Source organism: Anomalospiza imberbis, chromosome 2 (genome assembly GCF_031753505.1).
Source record: "Anomalospiza imberbis isolate Cuckoo-Finch-1a 21T00152 chromosome 2, ASM3175350v1, whole genome shotgun sequence".
In the NCBI taxonomy this organism is placed as follows: Eukaryota; Metazoa; Chordata; class Aves; order Passeriformes; family Viduidae; genus Anomalospiza; species Anomalospiza imberbis.
This window is the reverse complement of record NC_089682.1, coordinates 32,458,324-32,475,700: the sequence shown is the minus strand read 5'-3', so window position 1 is coordinate 32,475,700 and position 17,377 is coordinate 32,458,324.

Sequence of the window (17,377 nt, the reverse complement as noted above, 5' to 3'; positions counted from 1 at the left end):
TCTTCTGGAGGTCTTGTCTCACATCTGCCACCCTCTTGGTAACATCTTAGATCCTCTGGACGTCTCAAATGACACCCAGTGCGTCTGTCAGGGGAGCTGAGCTGAGCTAATTGTATCTGTGAATAGACACAAACCTCAATTAACATCTTCCCTAAAAACACGTGGAGTAATTTGGGTTTGGATTTGAGCTTGTGCAATAAAGTCATCCTCAAAAATCAATACTGTTTTTTTTCCTTAATGCTTTTAGTAGCTGATTTTTTAGAACGTGTAATTCAAAATCTCTTCATTCATAGATTTATCTTTTTTACCTATTCATCTTTTCAGATTTGCCACAAACCAGGTGTTATTTATGTTATTTGTTTGCAGTTCTGAAATGCATAAGCAGCCAAAATTTTGATTGGCTCACTCAAGTACATTTACTTATGTCCTTGTCAAATATTACCTTGGAATATCTGTACTTAATTGCACGTAAATAACTGTTCTTTTCAAAGAAAATATAGTATTTTACCTGCATAAAATACATTTTTTAAAAAAGGTTCAAAGTGACAGAAACCAAAAGGATGACACCAAAATGCTTTCACTTACAGAGTCATCCAGGGGAAGCACTGACAGGAGGTAGACACTTATGAGGCTTAAATTTACTACCTTTCCTGGCTTAATGATTGAAGTGAATGTTTGACATGTTGTTAATAGTTCTGCTCTGGGGAGGACGGCTTTGAACTCCTTCCTTAAAGCACAAAAGAATTGCTATTAAGAAGTGTTAAACAGCTGCTGTGTGGATGCAAGTTTCTCTTGGGAATTATTTGGTAGATTGGATGGCTGAATTTCTCAACGGGTGTGTAACTGAAAAGAGAATCTGGATAAATATTCAGCTTAAATTTCTTAATTTAATATGAATAACATTATAAAAGATCTTCATGCTTAAAATCAGCCAGGGAAGATATTCTGTGTGTTTGAAATTACAAACACATTGAGGCATTAATACTGACTAAAATCAACTCACACTTTCACTTAATTCCAGATTCCTGTTTTGAAAGCTGGAGCAGTTGAATCAGGGTAATGAGAAAAATTAATAATCTTTTGAAGAACATATTTTTCCTACAACAGCAATGCAAATTTTGCCTGAAGCAAAAAATTTTGCCAGAAATCATGTGCCTCAGACCTGTTGAATTCCTTTATTTGGGAAGAAAATACTGAATGTATTTTTGGTGAAGTCAAAATGACTAAATTTTTATTTGCCTAAACTTGAGATGAAGCAAGAAGGAAATATATCTTACAAAAGAAAAGATTTGACATTTTCCCTCACCTTCACATCTTTCATCAATATATTTTTTTTCCTATTAATACTAACTTTTTTTTTTTTGGGGGGGGTGTTAAAATTGTGGCAACAAGTACAGACCACTCCTTAACTGTTAGTCTGAAGTGCCTACCTTGTTACCTTGGAAGATAGAAAAAAGAAGATTCTAAAGCCTTACCTTGTAGCTTTTCTTTTCAAAAGTCAAATATTTCTTACAAGTCATTTCTCTTAACCTGGCAAGCATTTTGAGCACTGCTTGTTTCTTTGTTTTTTGTCTATTTTTGGGTTGAATCACCAGAAAAGGTATCAGAAAAAGCAGGTTTAATATAAACGTGAAAGTGTGACAGAGTTTGTTGGCAAGGTTCACTCTACCACTTACAATGTGGTTAAGACACAGAAGGAAAAGCAAACTAAAATCTAAAATCAAAAAATCCAAACCCAAAATTATCTGTGTGGAGGCTGTTGGGGGAAAGGGGTGGAGATGGGAAAGGGGTGGAGATATGAAAGGGTAAAGATGAAAAGGAAAAAGGAAGATGCTCTAGTTCAGTCACAACATTCAGAATTAACCCCCTTGCCAAACTGAGCACTGGACTTCAAAAATGGTTTGGGCTTAAAAGTTTATCATCACTGAATTGATAGCTTAAGTAAATTTAACAAAAAATCATATAGATTTTACCATAAGCACAACAGTCACTGAAGGCCTGGCTTGCTAAAAGTCTTAAGTGCTTAAGTTTCTGAGAGAGCAACACCACCTTTGCTTGAAAGCACCTTTGCTGCCCTGCCTGTGCACTGCAAGGGCTCTGTCTTAGTGCAGGGTGTTCTCCAAAACTAGGGGCTGGAAGGCAAAATTCCCTGCCAATGGAAAGCTGCACTTTTCCACGGATTTCTTCCTCATCTTCAAGTGTGGCCTTATGAGTCATCACCATTAGAAAAACAAAACAGCACTGAGAGCTTGGAGAAAAAAAAATCAGAGGCATCAATTGCTGTCTCATTTGGTGGTGTTCAGACCCAGTGTGTGCAAACCCCCTGGTTTGTGTATGGCTTTCACATTGAAAATATACCATATACTTTGAGTTATGAGGCATTGGAATGTGATCCCAAAGTGTATCCAAGTATTTCTCCATCCAGCCAACCTGCCTTGGACAAGGAAATTGTAAGGAAACGAGTCCCAGAGTGGATTCAGCCAGTGGCTGTCCTCTCACTGGGCTGTACTGATGGTGTGAGATGTGATATTGCCAGCACCACTTTGCCTTGTGCTCTGACTGAAAATAAACAACTCCCTCCTCCAAGTTTTGGGTTTTGTTGGTGGGTTTTTGTGGTGTGTGTGTTTTTTTGTTGTTGTTGTTGGTTTTGTTTGTTTGTTTGTTTGTTTGTTTTAGTTTTTTTTTTTTTTTCTAGGAAGATTAGAAGAAAAGGTAACAGTGAGTGCTAAAAGCAACAATTTGTATCAGACAAACATGCACAGCAATTGAAGCCTTTCCAAACAGTGAAATGGGCATAAAGGAGCAATTTTCCAACCAACCCCTTTAACAGCAGTGTGCTTTCTCCTTTATATCCCCTTTCTCTTCATCCCTTTTTCAAGTTCTGCACTTCATGGTACAGATAGGATTGTTCTTGTCTTGCCTTCCTTTTCAGTCCTTCGTTTATACCTTGACTCCCTTTTATTCCTCTGTTCTTGATCTCCCCACCATTTCTTTTTACCCATTCATGGAGTGTGTTTCACTCTCAGCTTCTGCCCATGCCCTCATCCAGACCTGCCCCAAATGTTCCTTTTCCCTCTGGTGAGGGCACAGAAAACCCCTAGGAACAGATTTGTCTGTTCCTTTTCCCAGTAGCATCCAAATTTTGGCTGTCTCCAGCCCTTTTCAAGTTGTCAGGGAGTGGTTTTGTGGCACACTCAGAATCACTAAATTACTGAATTGTATAGGCTGGAAAACACCTCTGCAAATCTTTTGGTCCAGCCCCCTTCCCAAGTCAGGGTCACCTACAGTATTTTGAGAAATTAAATTTCACCCAATATTGCTTAAAAATGCAGTTTTTCGCTGACAAGCAAATGGGATTCGAATTCCAAAGCACATCTTCCAGGATTTGACCTTTCCTCAACATTCTGAGGAGCAGCCATAACAATGTGGGGAAGTAACCCAGTTTGGACCAGAGCTCCTCATGGACTTCATAGAAAGGGATCTGGAAGAAGCACTGCCCATTTAACATGAGGCCCACAACATTTCCTGAGTTAAAAAATGAAAAGTATTTTGGCTATGTATCTGAATGAAGGTGGGAGGAAGATTGTGTTTCAAGAGAATGGGTTTGTTTTTATTTCTTTATTTCTCTGCCTGTGTTATAGCTATTAAACCCTGATAAACTGATCTCATTTGCACTGATTTAGGTTGTTAGCTTAACCAGTTAAACAGATTTGGTTTTGGCAGCAGCCATTATAATTCCCAGAAAGAAGGATCTGAAGCAAAGCCCTATGTGTAATAATTTCTACTGTTTTAAGAAAATCCAATCTCCTTTCTAATCTATAAACCAGATTCTTCATGATTTTTTTTTTTAATATAACTGAAGTTCCCTTGCTTTGCAAAAAGGAGTAAATTACCTTTTCCACCTTGAAACAGAAACCAGCATGAAGAAAAGTGGGTCTATTTTAGGCAAGCAAAGGCAAATTTTGATGCATATATTTAATCCCTCTGCCAAATGTGCAAAGATAAGACAGTGAAAACCTCTTTTCAGCTCCAGGTCCATTTCCACCTCTGTCTCACATTTCCACATTCCTTAAAGGAAATTTTTTCTTCCTATTGTAAGCAGATTCCAGCTCTGTGCAAGGGGCTCACCTAAGGCCTGTCATGCTGCCTAAATTCTGCTGAAATTCACATTGTGGACAGGGAATTTTTCAATAGATTTTTTGTTTGCCCAGTGAATTTTGCCACGAGTTGGTATTTTGTGCCTGAGACTGAGTATTGATCAAAGTGTTTAATGGGCTGAATCCTTGTGTTCCACTTGCAGTCTGCTACAGCCAAGTACATAAAAATGCAAATAATATTTTTATAGTCTTTGCAGTATTTTGGCCTATTTTTCCTGTAAAGTACTGAGAACTGAGAGAAAAAAAAAAAGGAAAATATTGTTGCTGTTTCAACCCCAGTCCATGTAGATTATTAAAAATGTACAATTTTGAGGATTTGTGTGATACTCATGATGGCCTTTTTGAACAGTTAAGATGGTCTCACATATAAAGAAGGTTGTTGTTGGGTTTTTTTTTTTTTAATTTAAATACCAGCTTGTTTCTTGTGTAATTTAAGGTTAATTCTTCTGGTATACATTATACCTTTCTGATTTTGACAGATATTGTAATTAAGCATTACACTAATGAGACTGCTCACACCAAATTTCATCAAACATCAAGAGTACCCCAAACTTTTAGGCTTAAAGCTTAATGAGGCATCCTATTTTCAACATCTATATGTAAATTATCAATTATGTCCCTTGCAAGTAAGCTGCTTGTAACAAGCCGTGTTCATTAAGTGCTTTGAGATATTTTTATGGGATGTTCATCTGTTCTACTTTAACCCCACTGTCTTGTACAGAAAACTTATGTGAACTCAATTTTAATGAGTTTATAATGAAAAATACATGTACATATAGTAGAGGCCACTACTTGGCTCATTTAGCAGTCAGGGTTTGTTTTTTTTTTTTTTGTTCTGGGCTGTGGAGTCACTGTGCTTTATTTATTCTTTTGGCCTCTGGTATTTCTGCTGCTCCAGCCTATTTTTTATTTTTATTATATTTAAGTCTCCAGTGCACCAGAATACAAACTCTGCAAATTCATCAGGTTATAGTGGATGGCCAAGGATGATTAATGTCATGTGTTAGCTTTGGAGGGGTTTGGGATGCAGATATAGTGCAGACTGTGGTGCTTTGTGGAATTTTAGTTTGAAGTGCAGCCCGCCTGTGTCCTCCACACATTGTTTGATGGCTGCCATGGATAATTCACATCTATTGCAGCTGTCACATTTTTCCTTTTATTTCCCATTTTGTAGTGCTGTAGAACAAAAAATACACTTGAAGAAAATGTTCATTCTGCCCTTTATGTGCTTTTGAAATGTAAAGTTAATTGGCTGTGTTTACTATCAGTACATTTGAGGTTGGACAAGTTCATTAATTATGCTTTTTCTGCAGGCTTCACATAGTAAGGGCAAATTCTGGAGCCTTCATTTCCTTATAGATCTTAATTTATTTTTATGGAGATATTGGTGCAGCTTAAGGAAAGAGATTTTCCAGAGATATTAAGTCCTTCAGCTCTTATTGACAACAGTGGCACTACAGAGAGCTTATCAAAGTTAACTTTTGTGTGTTGGGTACAGGAACCCAATTCTAGACATATTTTTAAAATTCAGAGTCCATTATATTGATCTTTTGGGATAATTATAATTGGAGGATAGACATAAGGGTCTTTGTCAAACAACAAACTTTTTGCATCCAGTAAAGGGTTTTATGACTGCTGTAATTTTCTTTGTATATCCAGTTTTCACGTTATATTAATTAATTAAAAAGAACTTTTCTGTAGTAAGATTAAGCACAGAACAAACTTTGTCTATGTATTTAAGTCACAGAGTTTCTTACTAACTTGCAGAAGAAAACAAAAAGAGAATTTTTATGATATGAGATATTCTTGTGATATCTTCTGGGAGATATTTTGTCCAAGGGGGGGGCACCTGAGTTTGCCACCTTAATTTAATGTGTAATTAATTGTTTGTCCAAGATCTAGTGTTTCTGTATTGATCTGTTCATGCAGATGATCTGTTCATGCACGGACACATTCTGGTCTTGCATCCCAGGATTCTTGTTGTCCAAAGAACATGATACAAAAAAATGAATCATGAACAGATTATTTTTCCCCTTCCTTAAATTATTCCCTTCATTCCTAGTTCGTTCCTTGAATAACACATTAAGATCTTTCTGACATAGCCTCTTGCTCACATAATCCCATTTTGGTTTTGGATCTCAGCACTACTGAAGTTTCAGCACAATCATCACAAGTAACATCAGCAGCATGTGGTAAGTATTGTTCTAAATTCAAGTAAAATCACATTTTTAAGATTTTTCCTTTAAGCATTTTAGGTATTTCTATTTTACAAACAAAAAAGTGATGGATTATATTAGAATTGGATATGAAATGTTCTCCTCATGGAGTTTGGCTTTATGTTCTCTCAATTTAAATTCATCATTTCGAAAAGAATGATGAATGGTAGAGGCCATATTTGCTGATCTACCAGAGATATTTTAACAACTTTGGCTTCAGTTACAATTTGTGAAATTAAACTTTAATGGGTTTTTAGATTCAAAGGGATATGGGAAAAGAAGAAATTATTTGTACTGGAAGAACTTTATCCCTGGTTTCTGGGAAACATCCCCTCACTATTGTACTCCAGTCCTGGATAAACCAATTTTTCTTTTCTTTCTTATTTTATGAACCACCTCCCACACTTTAATGTTTGCCTATGCTTTTCTACAATGTGGGTGTTATAAAAACCTATAAGCTTTTTCGGGGTTAGAGGCTGCCTTAAGGGTCAGCATTTTTGAGGGAAATATTTCTCAGATGCCAACATCCAAATGTGGGCAGGGATGTCAGTAATTTATCACTTTCTACAGAATGCTCAGCCTTTTAGTTGGTTACTGACTTGAACATATGGACTAGAATATATTCCACTTGATTGGAACATGCAAACACTTGGAAAATCTGGTTGCAATATTTTGATTTTTTATGCCCTGTCTGACAAACACTGGAGGCCCTTGATTTTCAGAAGAAAAAAGGCTTTTCTTAAAGTGTTTCAGAGGGATATGCAAGGTCCCTTATCAGCAATTATCAGACGTAATTAATTAATTAATAATTAATCAAAAATTATTGAGGATCATTTCAAACTATCGATTGTAAGTGCCAATGAGTGCTGTGATATTTGTGAAAACATTCATTGCCACAAAGAAAAATTATGTATTTTGCAGCTGCTCTTAAAAATAGATCCAACTCTCCTTTTCACCATAAAAACCACATCTTCTCTCAGTGTAAGAAGTGCTTGTGTTCAAGGTAAAAGACAAAGAACATCACCAGTCATAGCCTATAGTATAAAGTGAGCATATTGTCTCTGAAGAAAGAACCTAAATTATTTGATTTTTGGCTTGATCAGTTGAAAATCACGCAGAGTCAGAAAAATTGGCTGCATTGACTAAGACTGGGACTATATTTATGCTTGTCTTTGTCTCTGAACATGGGAATGAAGAAAGGCCACTGTTTATTGCCATATTTTCACTGAATGCTGGATTGCTAAGATGTTAGAAGATGTCAATGTTTAGCTAAGATCCCAAAGATTAGCAGGGAGAAAGGGGGGTTATATTTTTCATGTTTCTGCACAGTGTAGTTGGAGTCAATTGCCAGTTGCCTGGCCTCATCCCTTTGGGATTTTGTGATTTATTTAACCCACTGCCCAGCCTCTCAGTCTCTGAACTATGCCAGGCCTCAGACACTTTTAACTACTCCTTCTGAGCAGCAAAGTTGGTATTGGATAAAAACATTTTGCAGTCTGTACAAAAGCACCTCTTAAGTCCTACAAGGCAGGAGATATTTTGATAACCAAAGTGAGGAAAATGTAATAAAGCTTTAAATAAACCAGGAACTGCTGGAAACCCTCAGTGTGTGTCAATTCTAAAGCCCATTATACCTTACAGAAATGACAGTACACATTGGAATTGCTCTCTGTAAACTGAGGATTCTTGTTTATCCTTTAAATTCAACTGATGTGACCAAAGAAGGACTGGTGTTGGTGGTTCAGATTTTTTGGGACTGAATTATCTTTTGGCAGCATTGAGATTTATTAGGACTCCTGGGTCTCATTTACTTGAGGACTTGCTTAGCACATACCTTTGTTCTTTTCTTTCCCTCTGTCCTTCTTATTAAGCTGTCAGCAGTTATCTCCAGGAGATAGCTGAAGGCCAGGACTTTTTTTTCCTTTCCAACATAATATTTCAGGGGAAAATAAAACTACATCCCTGTTTATGATTCCCTTTTGTTTTCCACAATCAACATTATTAATCCCTGCAATTTCAGAAAGGAAGCCTGGGAGAAGTTGGAAAAGTCATGTTGTGACTCAGTAACAAAATTTTTCGGGTTTAAATTAATGCACAGGTATCCTTAGGCTGGGACTGGTTGGGAAATGCCAGCGAAGGAGGGTTTTGGATGAAATGGGGATATTTCTTGACCAATTAATCAGGAAAATCAATTAATCTATAGTTTTGCAGCTGGTATGAAAAAAAGTAGCTTGCTGAGATATGGAGAGGTGTGGTAAAGATGAGAAAATCAATTTAAAAAGAGACCAAATAAATAAAAGAACATGTAGTACAGAGAGTGCATTTTTACAACATAAAGTGAGGGTGTACATCAAAATAATATTCTAAAAATCACTTCTTTATCTTTCTCTTTCTCCCTCTCTATACTGAGTAGTGTCAGGTGCATCTGAATATCAGTAGAAGTCTCTTTTCAAAGCCATGCTCAAATGTATCTCTCTCCACTGCTGTCGTGTTCCACTGCCAAGTGCCACAAACTACACTTTACAAAAGGATGTAGCACACACAGGGGACAGCACAAAGGAGTATATAGGGAAGTAAGTGATTTCACATGACCTTTAATGACATAAATTCGGTAGGCACTACACGTAGGGGGTGTCTTTACTCCAGGGACTCCTCTCCTGACACAAACAGTGAAATTCTGAGCAGCTGAGTCATTGAGGAAACGGGGCAGGTTTTGAGAACGGATCCCTGGCCATTGACGTAGATGTGAGAATAGAAACATTTGTGTTTTATGGGAAGACAACATCCTAAGGAGAGGGGTGGGAAGGAAATCCAGCCCAACCAGGAGCACACAGCACGTTCATCTCTGACCTGGCTGGCCCAGGAGCTCAGGGCATGCCAGATATTTTAATTATAACCCAACAAGCCGTTCAGCCTGGGCTCTGTTACCTGATAGTTGTACATTCTGGTTAATGGGACGTTCTGACACGCACCCCTCCCACAGTCTCTCTAATTCCAGCAGGAAAATTAAGTCACTGGGAAGCAAAGACACCCACCCACACCCTGCCTGTGAAAAATCTGAGAGACTGCACTTCTATCAGCTGAAGCCTTCAGATTTCCCTGAAGGCATAAACAGAATTTTTGGGGAGGAGATAGCAATACCCACAGCAGTGAATGGAATAACCAGCATGATTTTAAAATATTAATATTGATCCTTACAAATACTTATTCCCCTTTCTCTACATATCTGCAACAAAAGGGAAAAAACAGCAAAAGGCTTTTGACAAAGTCACTGGGATTATTCAACAGCTCAGTGTTTTAGCCCCTGTTCTGAATTTGAAGACAAGCATTAAGCTCAGATTTTTGGAGGAGGGAATTGGAAATCGTTGCATTTCTTTGCCCACTCCTGATCAGTCCTTTCCAAAAGCTCCACATTCCCAGTCACAGGATGTGTAGGAACAATGTTCAGCTTCCCCAGCTGAAAACTGCCTGAGGGTTTTGTGCCAGCCCTTGCAGCAGCAGCAGTGTTTATGTGCTGAATTGCCACTGGATGAAAGATAGAGAAGAAAAAGTTTAGACTGGCAAAATCCTGCCTTCAATATGCAAGTTAAGATAAAATATGTTTTTTACAAGAACAGTTAGGCAAAGAATAAGAGGGGAATCAGATACTCTGGATTGATTTGTTTAATTGCTTCAGACAATAGGCCTCCTTTGTGCTTTTCTGTTTTCCAACAGCCCGATTCTAAAGCTTTTAAAACAATTGGAGAACTTTCAGGGATTTTATTTTTCATATAATACTGGGGAAAATGACCAAAATGTCTCAGTGTTTCTATAGAATGAGACGTAGGCTGAGACTATTGGAAGTACTTTTCAAAAGAAAACTTTTTCCCTTATTTTTCTTTTGCAGAAATATATTTTTAACTTCTATTCTCTATTGTGCAGCATCTAATTTTTGGATTAAGTCTCACAAAAACAGCCATCTATCCCTGATGCTTTTGCCCAAGTTTGTGCAAGGCAATTTTTTTTTTCTCTTTTAACTGCTCCAAAGTACAACTCAGGTGCTAAGTAAAGAAGCCAGGGGTGCAGTCCCAGTCTATTTTTGAGGACCTTGATGTGGAGCACACATGGAAAATAGAGACTGCAATTGTGTTTTCTTGGTGCTGGTGGTTTTCAGGAGGGTTTCAAATCTTCTGTCCCTTTGCAGATGGGCTGTACCTTTTTCACCAGGCAGATGGGCAGTGCACCTCTTTCCCTGCCTGGAAATGATCCTGGTCCTGCAGCTCCAGGAGAGGATCTGGCAGCCCTGCCTGCCAAATTTTTGCATCCAGGGATAGCAAAGTATTAAAAGAAGAAGGACCTTTTTAAGCAGCAGAAAAGGATTTAATTAAATCAATTAAGCTACTGCAGAACACAGGCAGTGATGCTGATGCACACGTGTTAAATGATTCATTGACTTCTTGCTGTGACCCCACTGACATTTGCAGCTCTGAAACAATGATTTCTCATACTGATATTCAGAATGAATTTCCCAGAGCAGCCCAGCCCATTTGTTGGCTTTTATGACACCAGTTCAGGAAAAGCTGAACTCTTTATTGTGCTCTAAGAGCCTCATTAGAGTCCATGGAAGCAGTTCCTCTGCAGAAAAGACCACTTTAAAAAAAAAAAAAAAAAAAAGTAGGTTTTTTTTCTTTTTTTGTGTGTGTTTTTTTTGGGTTTTTTTTGTTGGTTTTTTTTTTTTTGTTTTTGTTTTTGTTTTTTTGGTTTTTTTTGTTTTTCCTTTAGTTCCACCTTTTCCTCACTTTTTTTCTGTTTGGTCTTGGCCTACAAGTTCTTTTTAGAGGAAGAGAACTGGTTTATAGAATATGTGGATGAAGCATCCTATGGAAAATCTTATTTTAATCTCATGGTAATGTGAATCTTCACAGTGGAGGAAGACTCTTAATGTGTTGGATGACAGACACCAACTGTCCACAGGCTGAGACAGTGTACTGAAGGAACAGAAGCTTTCCCAGAATTAACTTTTAGTGCAATTAGAGCATTTCTGAGGGGAATTGAAAAAAAAAGCCCACCCAAAGCTACCTTGGCCTTGCAGTTCTGTAGGCTTTTTATATTGTACAGTTCTACAGCAGTGGGAATAAAATATTTATAACCTAAAGGCCCTTTTGACAATTTTTTTTTTTTTTTACAAAAAATTTGTTTTTCCCTTTACATGGCCATGATAATTTTATTTCACTACTCTAGTCACTTCAGTAGTATCCCATAAAAATGATTCCTGCCTTACCACACTACTTAAACACACAGTGTTGTATTTTGTTCACAAAAGCAAAATCCTTCCTTTCCTACAGGGAGGAAGAAGTTTTCACCTGGTTTTCCACCCAGGAAAACTCCATGGATGTTGGTGCTATGGTTGGGTTTGTAAAAACTGTACAGACTGGGCATGTGGAGCTTTGTGCTGGATGCCAGGGGTAAGGGAGGGTGAGCTGGGGCAGTGGTGGTATCCAAGGATGTTGGATTTTGGGTGTTGCTGCTGCCAGTTGGGTGCTGCACCAAGAAGCAGAGATGCTCACAGCTGGCACAACTGCAGCTCTGTCTTGTGGGTACTGAAAGGAATTGTTGGCATTTGTTTTGGCCTCCCAAAATGAAAAAAAAAATTTTAAAAAATTAATTACTTGTAGTTTAAGCATTCTGAGTTCTCCTGAGACTTCCAGCATTTGCTTTTTCATCTGGATACTTTCCCCTTTAATGCTCCTTTTCCCCCCACAGCATATACATTTTTCAACAGCTAATATTTTCCTTTGCATAGCTATATATACTCCCTCTCCCCACGTGCTAGACAAACACGTGCCCAAAGTGAAACCACACACACCATTTCACTCAAAATCCTCTCCATGTGCATCTGCTTCTCATTAGATTTTCCCTCTGCTGTACACACAGACTTTCCTTTAAGAAGTGTCATTACATGAGTTTGTGTTACAGGATTATTTTTCACTCAGCTGTGCTCCAGTGAGGCGGCCAAACAATTCCTTTGGAATTTCATGTGGGGTTTTGAAGACAGAATTGGGACATTTCCTTTGTCAACAGCACCCAGACATGTATATTCACACATCAAAGAAAGTAGCATTTTTAACCCATGTTTTATGCAAATATTGGGGTTGCATTTCCTAAATATAATGGATGTGTGATGTGGTTTGTACCTGTATTCACCCACCATGCAAAAAGCTTCTCTGTGTGAATGTGAGGGAAACAAGTACAGTGTCTTCACCTATGTCTGCCTGAGCTCTGCATCTGTCCTAGGTCACTTTTCACTGAAATTAATTTAAACACCTGCACAATTCTGGTTGAGAAGCATTTCCTCACTCTTACCAGGTTTATAACTTTCTGAAATCCCAAATGATTTACCTATAATGGCAAACAAAATTTCCTGCATGACAGCAATCATGTTAAAAGGGTATCCAAGGGACCAGATGGACTAAAAAATCAGTTTACTATATGGGGTACTACTGTAAATATCGAAATATAGTTATAGGTCATCAATGCCATGATATTGATTGGAGCCTGCAGGCCTTACATAAAAAACCAAAACCACCAAAAGAGTATTTTAGATTTATGCCTGTACATTTTAACATCTAAGCATTTCTATAGGAAATTGTGCTGCCAGAGCAAATCAAAAAGACTGGCAGAAAGCAAAAATAAGCCTTGATTTAAACATTCATTAAAAATAAAATATGACAAAAAGCAGTGTCACAATGTACAATGGTTTTTTGGGATTAAATTCAGTGATCATTGGACCTTCAGCAAAATTCATCATTGCCTTGCTGCGTGTAAATAAAATGGAGAGCAAAGAAATCAAACACCTTTAGAAATTTTTCTTTTAGATAATTCTTAAGGTTTTTTATTCATACTAATATTCTCCTTAAATCTACTGAATGTACACATCACAGTTTTAGGAGGCTTTCCTTTAGAATTGTTAATTGGCTAGGAACTAACAGACCTTATCAAGACAATTGAATTTTAAAATAATGTTTAATGTTCACCATGTCTTTCTTTAATAAACAGATATTTTTTACAAATAATTGCAGTAAATTTGGGATGCATTTGCCAGTGGTTTTGAGGTGATTTTTAATCACTTCTCTCTGCAGAAAGGTGTTGCATATGAAGGCCAGCATATAAAAATTCAAAGATGGATGTTTTTTTCATTTTGAAGAATTCTTCATCTGAGGAATGAAAACTAAAGGAAGTTTTTATAATTACTGGACAGAACAAAATGTTGAAGCTCAAAATTAAATATCAACATTTGCTTATAAAATTTGCCACAACCTATGCGTTGAAACTATACATGTGAAACAGCAAGGTTATTTCAAGTAGTTCTTAAGCTGGTTTGCATAATTTTAACATTTTTAATATCTAATATTTCAGTAGGTGGTGCCATAAATCCATGTACAGTTGTGCGAAGGAAAAATTCACTATAGTAAAAACTAATGACTCATAATTTCAGGAATGGCAACATTCAATCCAAATTTATTGAGCTCATGAAAAAACAAGTCCACAGAGTCAGTTTTCAGAGTTTTGAGTGAGTTCTTGACATACAGAAACTGCAGAATCTTATAGGGAACTGGTTATTAGCCTGAAGTTTTACATAAATGTTTGAGAATTCTGCTGACTGTGCCTGGAAATGCTGATTTGCTGAGTAAAGTCATGAGCCCTCAGCAGATTCAGCATTTCCTTTAAAAGGTGCTGACTCAGAAATCTAAAAGACTTTGAACAAAGAACATTCCTCCTTGCAAAATATGTGCAGGGAAACCACACATGGTACTTTACACATGGAAATAGAAGAAAATGGTAGGATGCCACTGTTGAGGAAGCAATAAAACTATATTTAAAAGGCAGTGAAAATCAACAGGGGAATGGGATAAACTCAGGGTTCTCAGAAACTGCAGAAAAAACAAGATGAATGCAGGACAAATGCAGTACATGAATTTTCTTGGACATATTGTCAAAAGTTTTGGAGTTGAGTTTAGCAGGTCCACAAGTTTGCTGAGTGCTGGGTACCTTTGGAAATAGACCTTCAGATGCAAAACAAATGGTATTTCTATGGCTTGACTAATCCGGGAACCCATTATCTGGAATTTTACTAAATCCAGCCACCTACTATATCTCCCTATATTTATGGGCAGGTGTATATATAAAAGGATGGACGGACGGACGGACGGATGGATGGATGGATGGATGGATGGATGGATGCACTCAGAGGTGTTTCTTGGGCTGCAAAACATCCCTCTCATATTGTAGAAGCTGCTTCAGCCTCCTGCAAGGCCAGTGCCTCCATGCCTGAGTCAGTGTCTGGAAGGGGTTTCTGAACACAGGATTTTAGAGCCACCTCCCCACCGAGCACCACTTTGTAGGATTTGTGCATGTGGCCCAAAAGAGCATCAGTGAGAGCACAAAATGAAGGTGTTAAGGGATTTCTACTCTACATTTTGGCCTTTCAAGCTGACCGTTGGGGTCTGTGAGGCAAATCTGTGGGTTTTGCTTTGACTTTTATTAGTTCACTGCAGGTTAAAGTGAAGGTCTCACTAGTTCAGTCTCCTGAGGAGGTGTGTGGAGAATGTGAAATTCTCTTTCCAGCTTCAGGATGACAAAAACAGGTCCTCCTGCAGATTTGTTCTCATCCTCCTCAGAGGCTAAATCGGCTGGGAAAGATCTGAATCCCATTTTCATGAGTATTTTTGTAGGTTCTCTGGCCATGATAGGCACTCAAGCAGAGCTCCTGTGTGTTCCGATTATATTTGGGGGGTGGAGGGGAGGTGAAATAATTTACATGGACTCTGGCAAATAAATGTAAAAGCTGTCCAAGGCCAGGTATCCAGGGGCTGGCTGCCAAGGCAAAGGCTGTAGCATATCAGAGACTTCTTGAAGTCTCTTTATTTTTCTTTTGAAGCAATTGTTTCATTACAAAATACCTATAAGTTTGATTTAACAAAATGCCAATTTTAAAATTGCCAGGATGAAAATTAACTGTGTTTTTTTTTTCAATCCAAAAGTACTAAAATATTCCTTTGCTTAGAAAATTTGAAAACTCTGATGCTGGTCCAAATGAAAAGTATTTTCTTTCTGTTTGCTGAGAACTGCCAGCGAATCGAGTACACGTGTCAGAGCTTTGGATTTTCAAACACTGGATACATACCTGAAACAGAAACAAACTTAGGAGTTAATAAGATCACACAGAAATAAAAATGGCAAAATAGTAAAACTCAGCCACAGCCTGAGGCCGTTCCCTCTCCTCCTGTTCCTGTTCCCTCTTCCCAGCCCAACCCCCCTGGCTGTCCCCTCCTGACAGGAGTTGTGCAGAGCCACAGGGTCCCACCTGAGCTTCCTTTTCTCCAGGCTGAGCCCCTTTCCCAGCACCCTCAGGATTTCTCCAGCCCATTCCCAGCTCCATTCCCTGCCCTGGACACGTTCCAGTCCCTCCATGTCCTTCCTGAAGTTCAGGACCCAAAACTGGACACAGCACTCCAGGTGTGGCCTCAGCACATGGGGGTAAGAGAAGAAGGTCCTGCAAGAGCCTCAGAAAAAATTCTTCCTGGTGGAGAATTAATGAAGACCGAAGAGAAAGAGATCTCTAATGACTTTGTCCTTGTGTTGCTATTTGCCTTTAAATCCATTCTCTTAGCTTGAAGTAGGAGGAGCACCATCTCTGAAGCATCATGAGGCTGGTCCTTGGTGTGGCTGTAACCAAATTTCTCTCTGCCACGGCTCACTGAGGCTGTGCTGGTGTGATGCCAACCTTTTGTCCTTTCTGTAATGAGATCTGTGCATGGGCATTTAATTACATATGGTGAAAATGTGTTTTTCTGTGCTAGCAGGTGTAAAATCCCCATTGTAAGAGTGCTAGCAGTAAATTGCTTGGATTTGCCCAGGCATGTGCCTCTGACTCAGCCCAAACATTGACAGTGACAAAGCTGTGATGGTTTGCAGGCTTCACTTCTGAGCAGAGGAAATCCCACTCTTCTGACTCTGAAATGTGATTCCATTGGACTCCAGAGCTCAGAGAGAAAATACTCCTGGTTCTGAGGGTGTTCAGCTGGAAAAAGCCTGTACCTGTGTGCTGCTTTGACATGGAATTGGGAAAAAAGCTGCTCCTTTGCATGGAGAATTCAGCCTGCTGCTTACATGGATGATCCTTAGCAGCTCTTTAATAGAGAAACAAATCATTCATTAATTAAACAAATACAGTTCACAGCAATATATCCAACCCTTCCTTTCCCAAGGGGAAAATACCCAAATCTTATATATTTTTTCCATGTTGCCACTGAAGGAAGAGTGGTGAATTTTATGTATTAAGTGTAAGGAACAAATCTCATTTTTAGGAAAGTTGATGCAACCTGCTTGTGCAGTTCTGTTGTTATCCAAGTGTCTGGTACCTGTTTATGAAATATTTTCATTTTCTAGGCAAGCATGCAAAGCAAAATTCAAATGTTTAGGGATGAAAAGTGGATTACTGACAATTTCTGTGCTCCAATAGCTGCTGTGAGCACATGTGATAGCTGGGATTTCATCACAGCTTGAGATCAAAGTATTGTTGTCATTTTCTATATATATAAATTATGTTAGCATCAGTTATTTAACATTTTTGTCTAACATGAAGACTTATTACACTAAAGATATCAAAATCTAGTAAATTTTGGGAACTGTCTCCAAGTCAGTTTTCACAGAGAGGCATAAACCAACTCAGGAAGGCCATAATATCTAATTTTGAATAAAACTCTTTTCTTTAATACTCTGAGAAGTTCTGCTTACAAATAACCGGGAAAATGTGTTCATAAGTCACTATTTACTCATAATTCTGTGACTGTGGGCTAGAATTTTGAAAGAAAGGTAAGGAACTTTGACTCCTGTTCAACCAGAGTGGAAGTTAGGCAGCAGGATAGCTTGTTCCCATGGGAAAATTGAGTGATAATCCCCATGTTCAAATGCCTCTGAGTCACTGTTTTCAAATCCAGTCCTGTGTTATAATAGAAATTAATG